General features: G+C 38.5%; 2 protein-coding genes across 22 annotated transcripts in view; one reads left to right on the top strand and one right to left on the bottom strand.

The window, feature by feature from the left end:
• The window catches only part of LOC139977967 (gamma-adducin-like), a gene marked incomplete in the record, with an annotated part of 755,008 nt that overhangs the window by 609,791 nt on the left and 130,318 nt on the right, over positions 1 to 14,899 (top strand).
• The window catches only part of LOC139977963 (uncharacterized), a 34,893-nt gene that overhangs the window by 19,541 nt on the left and 453 nt on the right, over positions 1 to 14,899 (bottom strand). For 8 of the 21 annotated variants that reach the window (XR_011796775.1, XR_011796774.1, XR_011796773.1 and 5 more), the window contains exons 2-7: positions 14,154 to 14,465; positions 10,095 to 10,150; positions 8,389 to 8,477; positions 3,340 to 3,421; positions 2,557 to 2,790; positions 477 to 550 (exon numbers count right to left, since the gene is read on the bottom strand). The gene's annotated coding sequence lies outside the window, so the exon portion shown is untranslated. Of the gene's footprint in view, positions 1 to 476; positions 551 to 2,543; positions 2,791 to 3,339; positions 3,422 to 8,388; positions 8,478 to 10,094; positions 10,168 to 14,153; positions 14,466 to 14,899 lie in introns of all 21 variants that reach the window. The other 13 variants (XR_011796771.1, XR_011796772.1, XM_071987798.1 and 10 more) reach the window with 9 other exon arrangements.

Below are 14,899 nucleotides of genomic sequence, written 5' to 3'. Positions count from 1 at the left end.
TATGTACTGCAGCTTACATCAGAGAAGCTCATAAATGACACAGGTGGATAGAGCGCATCAAAATTCGGTTTAGGAAATCCCTACACAGCTGACAAAAGTCGATATCTCCTTTGTTTTGAGTTATAGGCGATTTTGTGTTTTTGCGATATGGTTTTCAGTATATTTTCATTCGATAAAGTCATTTTTTTTTGTGTGTTATAAGGGTGTGACCTAACGGATATTTCACTAACCATTTAACCGTATAACCTGCCAGTAGGTTAAACTTTTAAACGCTGTTTCCCGATTGCGGCTTTTTCGACGTAATGTCGCTCAACTTTTAATGAAAAGAGGACATTATGAGTACAATAATTAAGGGGTTTTTTTTCAAAAAAGTAGCAATTCAGGCAAAATAAAACGATCAATGTATGTTAATTACTAATTAGGCCCAATAATATTGCGAACATTACGTGTAATAATTGATGAAAAGAATAACACACCTGATCAGTATATCGTGGTCTTCAGAAGTTCAGATCACTGAATTTATATAACTCGGCCTTCGGCAACATCATAACTTTTGAAGAAAAAAAACAATATATTTGTCTACAGTATCTATCACAAGATTTTATACAAAAACTCGCCTAACTTAGCAAACTTACCGACCTTTCCTGCTTACTCATTAAAAGTCATGTTTAGAAAACAAATTACGCAAGCACGTGTTTTGCGATGGGTTGTCGCAGCCTCCGATTTCATTTTCTTTCTCTTGTGTCACATACATGATACAGTACTTTACATTTGATACAATAGTTTCTTCAACAACAGCTTCCCAAAATTGGTGTCGCAATAGGTTAAATTTTAACCGCGCAGCGCAGTACCATTCATAATTTGCATATTACACCAAAATTTACACTCGGCGTCCAGATGGCGGAAGAATGTAACATCATGTTCAATGTGTTGTGTCGTTCCCATGGTGCGATGAACTTGGGCAAGTTCAAATGTCAATGACCTACTTATGTTCTATGACCAATGTCAGTGGAAATTATGTGTGTAAAAACTTGAATTTTTTCCACGTGTTATATATATATATATAGAAGTTTTACGTAAGCGGAGCGAATTTTGGGGCGGCTCGTTGATTGTGAGGAAGCACTTATCTAAGCATCAATATTTGTGAAAAATATCGTAAGGTTTATCATTTTCATTCATATTCTTTTATGTTTGCCGCAATCCCGCCCGCAATGCATGCACAGTATAATACCATGTGTGGAAAAAATGGCTGTATACGTGCGGTCCTGAGAGAGCCAACTGGCCTTGTGTTGTTAATGTTATTACGATACTTCCTAGAATGAACATTTGCGTGTTTTGGCGTCGACATATTTTCACACGGGATTTCACCATGCCATTGATCGGTGTACACGGGTGATATATGTCGCAAATATAAACTGAGAAAACGAATTGACGACACTATCATGAGCTTGTGACTATTGACCTACTACTATAGTTATATTGAACACATTATTCATGCCTAAAACATCGTTTTTCTGTTTTTTATTGATAGTTTGCAGTACATTACTCAGTTCTTCACATATTTTTAAATAACTTTCATGTTTAAAATGTATTTGATTTTTTTTTTTTAATTTTCCGTTTATACGGTTTGTGATTTTCTAAACGGATAGTGCATTTGCTGCCGGTTAAACAGTTAATCGTTTAAACGGTCACACCCTTAGTGTGTTATCTTGTTCGGAAATGATCCGAAATGAAAGTAATAACTGTTAAGTTTTACCACTTCTGGTATAAAATTATTCCATCAAAGTTAACCTGATTAACATGTCTCATGCCAAATCTATATTAAACAAAATAGAAAAAAATAAAAAGAGAAAACGCATTTTTGAAAAATGGAAGCGTCCTAGTAGAATGGGCGGGGCATCTTTATTTTGCTTCAAGTAACATGTTTTCGCTCGGAAACAAAGTTTCATACTTCAACTCTAATAATAAACCAAATTTACATCTCTTAAGAAAAACTATTTTTCGCAATCTGCAAGTAAACCAAGTTTATTTATGTCCATTCATTGTTATTTTAATGGTTAAACAGCACTCCAACTTATCTGGAAGGGTGCCTCGTGGTACATAGCTTGTACTGCAACCTCCAAGATAGCCTGGCAAAGTTAAGACTTATGTCACTGTGTTTGGGATTCAGTCAGAAAACGTCCCCCATCAGTTTTACTACATGTTTCTTTGAGTGTTACTACTCATACAAGCCTGAGAATGCTTTTGTAAATATTCTTGCTTTCAAACGACTGTACCAAAGTCTAATTGATACTAATAAACGAAGTTACGCGTTTTTCGACGTTTCGCTTTACCACATATTGACCTTCTATTTCATTTAAAAAAGAATTTCAACGTATTGTTGAAAATTCCACGTAGGAAATGACTGAGATCACCAATCGTTAAAATTCCTGGAATTTCGATAAAAATCGGCAAATTTCGATAAAAAACGAAGAAATTTTTTTATTTTCCTTTTAACAAATTTCAACGGGAGTTAAGCGAAATCAGTACTGTAAATTAAATACCTGAGACACCCACCTGCAGCAAACGTTTATGGTCCACTCAGTTTCAGACTTCCACTCAAAAAGCAGAGGTAGTCAATAATGCTTTCGAGTTTCCAATCCAAAACATAGCACAAACATTTCACGCAACAGTCTGTACAGGGACGACAGTGCCACAAACATTACAAATAAAGGGCCTGAAGAGTCCATAGCCAGGAAGATGGAAGCTGCAGGATTAGAGGTGAGCTCAAATAGTCCATGTATCCAGACTCTGAAACAGATGCAAAGGAAACAACAGTATGATAGACTATATAAGAGAGACAGAGCATACAGAAGGAGGAGAGCACAACTCAGAGAGAGAGAGAGTACACGCTACATTGTAGAACTAAAAACATAAGCCAGTCCAGTGATTGATGACATATCAAAAAAGATGTCTCCTGTTGCTTTTTGGCACTTTTTCTGAAGAAGCACACTTGGTGCGGATTGATATAGAAGCTAATAGGAGTATGCCAGCTAAAGTAACAGTTGACATTTCTAAAATCCACTTTAAACCTCTTTTTATGATAGTTTCAGAAGTAATGACTTATATAATTTTTGTTTATCTCTGTCTATTGTGTGAATCTTCACTCACACATGTTGTACAGTTTATATGAATAATACAGTACTGAACTTTAAACAAGTGAGAGCCCAATGATTGACATATTCCCTAGTGTGATTAGAAGTCATTCCATCAGCATGGCTGGCATCTACTGCATGTCTAAATTGTGCTTGGGTCCACAGAATGTGTTTTAAGCACAGTCCCTCAGTTGGTGCTACTTACCCCCTCTGGTGGAAACTTGACGCAAGTTGGCCTTCTTCCCTGTGAAAATGTGATCACTCCCTGTATCGAGTAAACTCTGGTCCTAAAATGAAAGAGAAAAGTTACTTGTTACTTTGGCATTGCTTTTCAAAGGTATTTTGTCAGATTTTGTTGCAAAAACTACTCAGGGGAGCTATGTACTAGCTGTGACCAGATCTAGAATGAGGGCGCTGTTCAAGCAACATTCCTAAATCGTTGTAGTAGATCATATTGACTAGTTTCTGAGTGTAAGTCTTGTCTTGTATCATTCTATGTGCAGCTATTCAACTTCTTAGACTTCCAATAAATGCTTATAAGCATTTAAGCATTTGTATACAAACAAACTAGTGAATAGGTCACTGGAATTTTGTTGAACTTTGAGGATAAAAAACTGATTATTATTATGAAGAATGGGTACGGTCATGTACCTCACAACTGATGCTGATGGCAAGGCATGTAATGGGTTCAGTAGAACAATGGCTGCAGCTTATCATTCTGATGTAGTACACCTAAACAGGTCTCTCTACAGAGCACTGACTAAAGCAGTACTCTCCTCTGATATATGACGAAATCTACAGTAAACAGGTTAGTAAATTTGCAAGTCTTATTAAGGGCCTGTCACAGTGCTATGATGGCTCACAGAGACACAAGCAATGGATGTGACACCTCCACACATAGGCTGTTGTGGCATATGTGGGAGATGTGAAATGATTTGGTACTTAAAAGTTAATTTCTTTAATACTTTGAAGAGCAGATGCTGGAATGTGGCTCTTCTCTTAGCTGCCAGGGATAGCATTGTGCGGATAATGCCATATGCTGGTGCCCCTGGCATACTGATGGTGTAGGCACCTGTCCACATCCTGCATCCCTTTGTGTAACTTGCTGGGGCTGATGTATATTTTGCCACTTTTGCATTTATTTCATCAGCCCATGCCATCCAATCTTAGTCTGACATTGTGAAGGTGTGAGCTTTCCAATACATACAATATTACAATATGTTACTGTATATAGGTCTATCCTTATTCTGATTGCAGTCTGGGTCTCAATAAAACTGATTCTTACACCACATATATTACATTGTAATGTATGCATTTAAATTCTGACTGTCACTTTTTGCTCTGCTAGGTACACAGTATTAGTGCTGATAGTCGACTCTTACTTTTGTAGTTGATTAATCGCATAGCTCTTCTCGCGATACTCGGTTACAGTTATGGCATCATCACTGTCATTTCTACATTGCAGAAATACAGTCAAACAAATCTTTCTCCATGGTGCACTGTCCCTATTTGTTCTTTCAAGTCTTAATGTGTGATGTCTAATTCATGTTAAAACATCTACCAAACAAAAACTGTCAACAAATTTCAATATTCAACATTTCTTAAAATCCTTCAAAGTAAATCAAAAACTTTGGAATGGATCTACAAGGCTACTACAACTACTAGCACTAATCACAGCAAAAAAAATGAATAGATGCAACACCCTGTAGCGGTGTGATGATTACTATGCAAGAGTTTTCTGTAGAAGGACGTTCACCTTCTAGGCTAGGCTTTAGCCTAGCGTGATAGCACGCACATATTATGACACATTGAAATGAAACTTCACCGCAATCGACACACTCTATCAGACATATGATACATGTGAACCACTGACCAGAAATGAAATATACTGTAAACATGCATGTTTGAAGAAATTACAAATTCTTTGGCAATCATTAAAGATTAATAAATTTGGGAATTTGCAATTATGCGCAATGATGAAACATTGCTAGGACTAAATGTTGCACTGCAGAACAATCGTATTACTAACAAGTAAACGCATGAATCTAACCTGAACAGGTGCTCACTGATTTTTAACACAGCACAGTTCTAGTGTAGCATTGTAAGAACCTGTGTTTGTGATATTTGCTGACAAACTGCTTAAGTGTTGTTTTTGATAGGTTAGGCTATTTTTCAATAGCAGATTGTGTGTAGTGCTAGCTTTAGTCCAGTAATCGCAACTTAGGTTTTGAGAGCGATTAATCAAACTTCCAAAGTGTAATCGCGACTACTGGCGATTAATCGATCACGACTATCAGCACTACACTGTATAAAAGTAGACTACTCACCAGATGTACAACTTCAGTCCCTCAGGTTTTACTTGTTCTATAGCTTAACATTGAAATTAGTGGCTCCTTATACCATCCGTTACTGTACTACTACACATCTCAATAACACACAGATCAAAACAACAGACACAGGTAGTACAGTGGTCTCTACAGGCCATGAACATGTTCTTTCAGTGTAATTATTACTTCGTCAGTGCATTTTGGGGTACATGGTGTACCAATGTGTTGTTACTTCCGTGTCAATCTCGTGCCACATTGCGATATTTTAGTGATTTTTCACAAAATTTGCCCCCAAATCACTCAGGCGTAAAATGATGAGACGTTTTTGTCATATTCCGTGATTACATATCATAACCAATACCCCCTTAGCTATACTTAAGGCTCATAGAGTCTAAAATGGCAATTTTCAAATTCTTACTTATTATGGCCACGACACGAAAATTTCAACATCCTGTATTTTTGGGATCCATCTAAGCATGTTCTCTAGAACATAAAACAACCACTATACCAGATAAAAACTTGATTTTTCCCTTCGAAATTTTTTTTCGTAATCTCATGACCTAATGTGACAACATTTTAGGAACACGATTTGCTCTCGCTGTTTCCTCCGAACATCATACCTACACTCCGACACGTGTACATAAATACACAAAACAATCGATAACAAGTCAGCGCGAAATCAAATCTAAATTTCCCGTCGAATGTCAGATTTAGAACCAAATGTGGCAACCGAAGTTCAAAGTTCTTCACCAGGCAGTGAAATTGTACTAGAAATAGAGTGCCCTTTCTAATATTCGAAGCAGAGAGTGAAGGCGATGATCATGCCAATATTGAACCAAATGTTGAGGGTGGACCTGAGGTGTTACTGTTAGGATATAGAACCGTATCAGTTCGAGCCTGTCAAATGAGCCGAAATTGAAGCTCCACAACATATCGAAGAAGAAACCCGTTCGGAACTATTGCAAGGAGCATACAACGTGGTAAGAATTTAGTAATGAAGCAAACAAAATCCAGTCCATTTTGTGCATGTGTGGTTGGAATTTGCGGAACTGCCTTAACCATATTGTGAGTTGTGTTACGGTGACTTACAACCATAGAATCCTTACAACCCATATGTACTGTGTGTTGGCTATGTATTCATACATGTACAGTATGGTGCGTAGTACTACTAGTAGTAGTAGTGTTGGTTGCATACTGAAAGTTTGGCTCGGGACGTAAGCTGCATTATGCAGCCATGTTAGGTAGGCATATGTGTCATTTTATACTCATTATTACTAGGCTAGTACTTAGGCCTGGAGTTTTGCAAATCAATTGTCTGAACAAAAGAATGTTTCATGAAATATGGAAGGTGTAAATTCAGAACAAATGTAACCATAACTGTACATTGTATCCCTGCTTGTTATTGTGGACATCATGGGCCAACATTAATACATTTTGAACTTTCAACATTTTTTTTTTAGGCAGAACAGTACAGATACATAGCCTACAGTCAACAGGTTCAAAGGTGCTGGGGGTTCCTAGCAAGACACGTCAGGGTTGTGCTACCATCATGTGCAGTCCAAAGAATCAGAAGTGAGTTTCCAGCCAATGGTCATTACACTGGATTCAAGATGGCAGGAGAAAACTCAATTGTATAGGAAGCCTTGGTTGAGAAATCCCTCACCTTTTCTATTCTACGATTGTGTTGGATTATCAATCCTTCAGGGTTCCCTCAGTGTTGATATATTAAAATTCAAGACTTTTAATTAAGGATGAAATGGTTTTTTTCCAGATCCAACATCAAAAATGAAAGAAAAGGCATGCTTTGAAGCATTTGGACACATGTATTGGCGTGACCGTGATGTCATATAATATGTGCATCAGTGAACGGGCATTGACCTTTTTAGGAGCATTTACCTCCCAGACATGTTGGCTTTGTACCTTTAATCTGGAAGCCAAAATATCCATATCTCCAATGATATTTGACAGAAAGTTATAATAAAGACCAATGGAGGCAGCAGAACTCTTGAATGTTTAGACTTTGTTTCTTCAGCAGCAGGTGGTTTGTTTTACAATCTTTCTCCAGAAACTCAGCAGTACACCCTGTTAATGGTCTTTGATTGTTTTAATGCGTGTGATGCTGTGTTTCCAGTTGCGTGTCAGTGTTGTATGTGTCGTCGAGCGTGGGTAACATTAACAGGTATGCATGTGAGTTGCGTCGTGCAGTATTTCTTGGTTTAAATTACCCTTTATTCTTTCTTGCTTTTGGTTTATTCTAATTAATTTATCACATTCATTTGAACCTCAAGTTTCTTTACCATGACTGTGCAGACTTTTTGTTTGCTATGAGAGCTTGAAATTTTCCTCACTTGTAAACAAACCTCTTTACTCAGCAGTAAACAATGTTCATATGCTGCTCCAGGGAGGCCTAAAGTGGTGTAAACTTGCCTCAACTGACCCAATCTTTGTACCACTTGTACTTCCATTCATGCTCCATAACAGCCAAACCAAGAAAACCATGATCCTAATTGATAAGATATAAAAAAAGATGTTCTCCTGTTGCTCTTTGGAACTTTTCCTGAAGGAGAACACTTGTGCAGGTTGATATAGATGCTAATAGGATTATGCCACCTTAAGTAACAGCTGAGATATTTAAACTCCACATTAAACCTCCTTTTTATGATAGTTTGAGAAGTTGTGACTTACATCATTTCTGTGTATCTCTGTCTATTGGGTGAATCTTCATATGGTGTCTCACACATGTTGTACAGTCTATATGAATAATACAGTACTGAACTTTAAACAAGTCAGAGCCCAATGATTGACATATTCCCTAGTGTGATAAGAAGTCATTCCATCAGCATGACAGGCATCTACTGAATGTCTAAATTGTTCTTGGGTCCACACAATGTGTTTTAAGCACAGTCCCTCAGTTTGGTGCTACTTACCCCCTCTGGTGGAAACTTGGTTGGCCTTCTTCCCTCTGAAAATTTTATCACTCCCAGCATTCAGTAAGCATGCGCCCTTAGCTGTGGCTCTAAAGTGAAAGAGAAAAAGTTACTTGTTACTTTGGCACTGCTTTTCAAAGGTATTTTGTCAGATTTTGGTGCAAAAAATACTCAGGAGAGCTATGTACTAGCTGTGACCAGATCTATAATGAGGGCGCTGTTCAAACAACATTCCAAACTAGTTGTAGTCCATCATATTGACTAGTTTCTCAGTGTAAGTCTTGTCTTGTATCATTCTATGTGCAGCTTTTCAACTGCTTAGACTTCCAATAAATGCTTACAAACAAAACTAGTGAATAGGTCACTGGAAAATTGGTATATTTTAAGGATAAAAACTGATTAGTATTTAGAAGAATGGGTAGAAGGAAAGGCATGTTTGATAGGCATGCAACAACCTTCAAGCCAGGTAACAGGTTTGGTTTTACTGCTTGAACAGCTGCTGAAGCTGATGCCAATTGCACTGGTGATATTCCTAGCTCTTCTGATACAGATATTGCAACTAATTCCTCTTGCAAACCTGCTTATAGAAGGCTCGGCAAGGAAGAGTATGAGAGAGTAATTAACCCAGCAGATAAAGGACATGAGATATTTTCAACTCAGTCACAACAAACCATGTTTGCAGAATCTACAGGAAACAGGTTAGTTAATTTGCAAGCCCTATTAAGGGCCTATCAGTGCTATGATGGCTCACAGAGAGACAAGCAATGGATGTGGGGACGACCCTATAGGTCTTTCTGATATGGAAGAATTGTAGGACTTGGAATCAAAGGTTGTGTTTGGAATCACTATGTAGCTACAAGAGTGAACTCTTGTCCATCTTAAAACTTAATAAAACAGTAACAAACCTGGCAAGAATCCTTCAGGTAGCATACGCCCATTAAAAGCGCCATTGACTTACACACTAAATCACAAAAGTAATGTGGTCTCTAAGTCTAGATAGAAGTTTTCACTAGCTAAAGGCTACCCATCACCGGATAGCTGTCAAGTTGGCCTTTTATGGCACCATCAATTTTCCATATCATGACCATGTAGATTTTTTGCTATCCGAGCCGGAAGTTTTTGTCACTTGTAAACAAACCTCTTCACTCAGTGGTAAACAATTTTCCTACGCTGCTCCTGGGAGGCCTTAAAGGGGTCTGAAATGGCCTCAATTGACACAATTTTCTCACTACATGTACTTCCATTCATGCTCTTCAACATGCAAGCCACAAAAATCTAGATTATGATTGATAACAGGTCACAAAAGATGTTCTCCCGCTGCTTTTTGGCACTTTTCTTGAAGGAGAACAATAAAGCGGACTGCTATAGACTCTAATAGGAGTATGCCACCTTAAGTGAGAGATGAATTTTTTTTTTAATACCAATATGATACTTTTTTATAGTCGTCAGAAAATAAACCACAACAAAATTCTATGCAATTATCATTTTCGGTCCATAAAGATGTATTTTCAGAGATTTCAGTATGCGAGGTGCAGTGTGTAAATACACTTATGAGCAATACTGTGTAGGCAGTAACCAGGTCTACGTCTGCAACAACATTTCCAGTCACCAATTTTGATAAGCTTGACCAATTTGGGTGCATCTATGTTTCCTGCAGGTTGTATTGGTATCCCTGATCACAGTCCACTTGGTCTGGCTTGCCCTACCTGCAGAAACGTCATCCAGAGAAGGGTCAGCGGGGAGGGTTTTTTCGTCTCTGGCTCTGAAAAGTGATGAAAACTACTTTTGTTTAGCTCAGCTGATTCCTCCCAAACTGACCTACAGGACACACCCCAATGTATTCCTGAACTGTTTGGAACATGTTAAACTGATATTGCATGTCACTCCAGTGCAACTGTTAAGTTACTAAGAATAAGAGAAGAGAATTGAAGGTGTTCTTTGCCAAAACTGGATCATCGGGATTTGTAAACCACAGCCTCACTGTGTGACAAGTACATTTATGTAGCTAATCAATATGAGCTACCGTACTTGCTCTTCATATTACACACTACGAGTCTGTGCACTCCATTGAATATGGCTACTGAAGTACAATAATAAACCAAGTCTGTAACTGAATAAATGATCACCCGAAATCACCGTGAATTAGTCAGCAATTCGGTAAGATTCCGCTATGCGAATGCACCGTTAGAATAGCATACACAGTATCGTATGTATAGGACTATGCGATAAAACAGTACAGTAATCCGAGACGCAACGTAGAATGCAGTGTGATGTGGTAAGCAAAGAAAGGAACTGCAGATTGTACACTAAACTATAACAGTAAGATATAACTGTGTTCGACTAGTTCATAATGCAACGAAGGGGAACACACTGCAGCACGGTGATAATACAGTAGTAAAGCCTTGTGAAACAACAGTCTGGTGAGGTGAAAATAAGAAAAGAAAACAATCGCGTTACTGTACGTACCGGTACAGTACAAAACCGTGTACACATTGGAGAATTAAAATTAACATTCAGACGATTCCTGAAATAAATTCTGCCAAAAGATCGCGAGTTGCAATAACAGTATGGATAAAGTTCCCCCACCAGAGAAGATTGATTTTGCTTCTCCCAAACTGGCAAGCAGATGGCAACACTGGAAAGAAGAATTCAAGCTATATGCAGAACTGGCAATGTCTGACAAAGATGATAAGTTAAAGGAAAAATGTGCCTCTATCTTATGGGCACTACCGGACGTGAGATATATGAGACTATAAAACCGGTACCAGCTGCAGGCGCTGCCGATGTTTCCCCGAAAATTGGAGAGCTCCTCACACTCTTTGATGCCTACTGCAACCCAAAGCAAAATGAAACTGTAGAAAGATACAAATTCCTCACGAGATTTCAGGAGCCAGGGGAGCAGTTGGACAGATACATCACTGAACTCAAAGTCCTGGCACAAACATATAACTTTGAATCATTGCATGACCCGCTTGTCCAGGATAGTATCGTGTGTGATATCACAAATTCGGCACTCAGAGAGCGATTACTACGGGCACAGAAACTTACCCTGAAATCATGCGAGGATATGTGCCAGTCGGCGGAACTATCCAGAGAAAGGATAAGGACCATCGAGACGAAAACAGAGGTGCACGCGCTCCGACAAAGCGGGCAAGACGACAGACTTCAGAAATGCAAGTACTGTGGGAACAGACACGTCTTTGGGAAGTACCAGTGTCCTGCATATGGAAAGACCTGTTCCAATGCGACAGGAAGAACCATTTTGCAGCTCAATGCAGAACAGCTACACGCAAAGCGTCAGCGAGCGGATCCCAACGGAGTGGACCCAAAAGGGGCAAAATGAAACGGAAACCGTGGGTAAATGCTGTAGCGGAAGGTGCGTCCAACGTTGGCGACAGTTCCTCCGAGTCCCTGTCAGATGATGACTTCGAGGACATCAATACGGTGAACCTGCTCACTCCTCCAAAGACAGAGAACAATATAAACTATATTAACTATAAGCAACAAAGTCACATTTACGCTGACATGAGTATAGATGAAGTAAGAGTCACTTTTCAAATTGATAGCGGGGCAACCTGCAACATCTTACCAAGCTCAGTTATGAAGAAACTAGGTAAGCATAACATTAAGCAAACTAGCCAGGTATTATCAATGTACAATGAGAGTACCTCAAAGCCAAATGGTAAATGCAAACTAAAATTGGTGAACCCCAAAAATGGAAAGAAATACCGGGCTGAGTTTGTGATTGTTGACAATGATATTGCAATCCCTCTGCTGGGCAGCAAGGCGGTCCAGCAGATGGGTCTCATAGAAGTTAGACATGAAAACATTGCCAAACCACTAGGAGTCAATGCGATCACGAATGCAAATGATGGTAAAAACGTCAAAGTTGTGAAGGAGGGGCAAATTACTAATGTTGAAAACCTGTACTAGGAGTACAATGATGTTTTTGAGGGCATAGGTCAACTAGAAGGGGAATATAAACTACAGCTAGATCCCAATGCAGTACCTGTAGTTCATCCACCCCGTAGGTTCCCTGTGGCAATCCGAGACAACCTCAAAGCAGAATTAGATAGGCTTGTGAAACAAAACATCATAAAGCCAGTTTCAGAGCCAACCCCCTAGGTCTCCAGTCTAGTGACTGTGGTAAAGCCGGGGAAAATGAGAATATGTATCGACCCCAGAGACCTAAACAAGAGTCTCATGCGCAGCCACTATCCGATGCCTACCTTAGAGGATATGTATATTGAATTGTAGAAAATGAGACTTCAACAAGCACAGTAAGAAAGTATACAAAGCTGTATGTTCCAATATTTCGCCGGTTAAGGCATTATCAAGGAATGAGGTGCAAACTACCGACTCTGTGTATATAAGTAAAAACTTTAAAACCAATCCCCCTGAGCTGAAACGCACCAGCGAACAAACTGTATTCGGAGCGCACAGACGGACCAGCAAGATGTGAAAAGCTTAAATATCCAATTGACGTCCAGCACAGCCATTCATTAAGTTATTACTGGCTTTAATGGTAAGGGCTTCGATTATTTTTCTTTCACTGGTATTCGGTAAGTTGTGATGTAGGATTTGCAATTGATATTTTCTCCAGATTTTTGATTTATATTGTGAGTTTGTAAATGAGTGTATATGGTCTGTTTAGTCATACGTGGATGTTCTTTTATTCTCGTTCCAATGGTGCATCCCGTTTCGCCGATGTATGTAGACGAGCAAAGACTGCATTTAATCTTGTAGACACAGTTTTTGGCTAAACAGATATTCTTCTTTACAGCGATTTTGCAGGTGTCGCAGTTGGGTCGGCAACCCTGTTTGTCACGTGGCGCGGAAAACAAACTCGCTGATGGATTACCTAGTCATGAAGTGTGTTCTCAGATTTGTAATGCCCAATCTGCTGATTGTTGCCAGGGTCTACCGTTTTATGTTCTCGTTCACAAATGGTACTTTTAGGTAAATTTTTTGATCTTCCGATGGTCTAGTAGGGGTGATTATTGTGTGTTTCATGGTTTTTGCTTTTGTTCCAGCAGTTTGAAAGACTTTTGGGAAACATCTTTTACAGTATATACATGACATTACTGACATTCTCTTGTTTGTGATTTGCTTTCTCCATTTCTTTGCCCGTCAAAATTCCAGCCTTGTGACGCAGATCTAAGGCATTACATATTTTAGAATGAAAGCTTGAAAGCTTTGAAAACTATATATTTTATTGATGAAAGTGATAGCTAGTTCTGTAACATATATACAACAGGCATCCATGGAAGTGCATGTTTCCACCTGATACGCTATCACAAGCATATTCTAAGTGATTGGGCCATGGTCTACATACATGCACATCAGGCAAAGAATTTCACAATTTTAGCTGCTTGCTAAAACTTGTCAGTGCATGATAAATTTACAGGCTAAAAACAAAATTCAACTTCCTTTTGTCTTGAATTGTTGCAAGAGGGAAAGGATAATTTGAATTTTTTGAAGAAAAATGACAGGGCATCATTTCTCTTCTGGCACACAGCAAAATCAATATTATATTTAGCCAGTAAATATCCCAGATTGTGAAGCCTGCATGTACTGCACTCTAGTCCTGAAATAACATTGTTGGCTTTTAATATGTTATAATCAAATGTGATGTCAGATTATAAAGTTGCTACTCATTAGGGACAGTGTGGCAGAAAAGAACTGTCTAGACGGTTACAGAATTTTTAACAAACATAAAGGAAAGAGGGCAAAAGAAAGAAATAATTGTACACTATAATACTTACCACAGGTTTATGTATTGCTTCAATATTATTGAGAGTTAGCTGGTAACATGTAGTGGATTCTTCAGCATCATCATGCTGTTCATTCACTCGAGGAATCTGGTCAGCATTCTTCTGGAAAAGATCCTGCCATTGAGACTCACTTTTAACCTTTCTGGCTGCTGATAATAGTGACTGCAACATGTCTTACTTTGTTCTCAATTGATTCATAAACATCTTCTGAAAGCTATTTGAACAAATTTTGTTTTTCCTCAAACACCTTTTTACAGCAGGGTAGGAATTCAGATTCTCATGTAAATACTAAATATTCATGTCCTGAAAGAAAAAAAGAAAAATGGGTAAAAGTTGATCAATATTAATATATAATTTGAAACAATGTACTGTATACAAATAGTACTAATAGGCTATGGTACTGGGCCAAATAATTTTGACTCAACCATATACTCGTTACCGTCCACCCTGTGATGTTTATTGATCTGTGCACTTCCATGAATGAATTGATTTTAGAAAAATCTTGTAACCTACTGAATAATCGAAGAGATACTTCTTTCCCCCTCAAATTCATGCTCAAATTTGATGGCCACAATTAAAGACACATCTCTGACCATTCTGTATCTGGTACGGATAGCCTGTATGACGCTATGAGTATACCAGTATGACTTAATGTTAAAATGTTGAGTAAGCCTGGACTAAACTAATGTAATCGGGTCTGAGTGTTTGTGCCTTCAGTTTTTTTTCCTCTCTCTATA

This window comes from Apostichopus japonicus, chromosome 12 (assembly GCF_037975245.1).
Source record: "Apostichopus japonicus isolate 1M-3 chromosome 12, ASM3797524v1, whole genome shotgun sequence".
NCBI classification, from domain to species: Eukaryota; Metazoa; Echinodermata; class Holothuroidea; order Aspidochirotida; family Stichopodidae; genus Apostichopus; species Apostichopus japonicus.
This window is presented reverse-complemented; position numbering and strand designations above follow the sequence as displayed.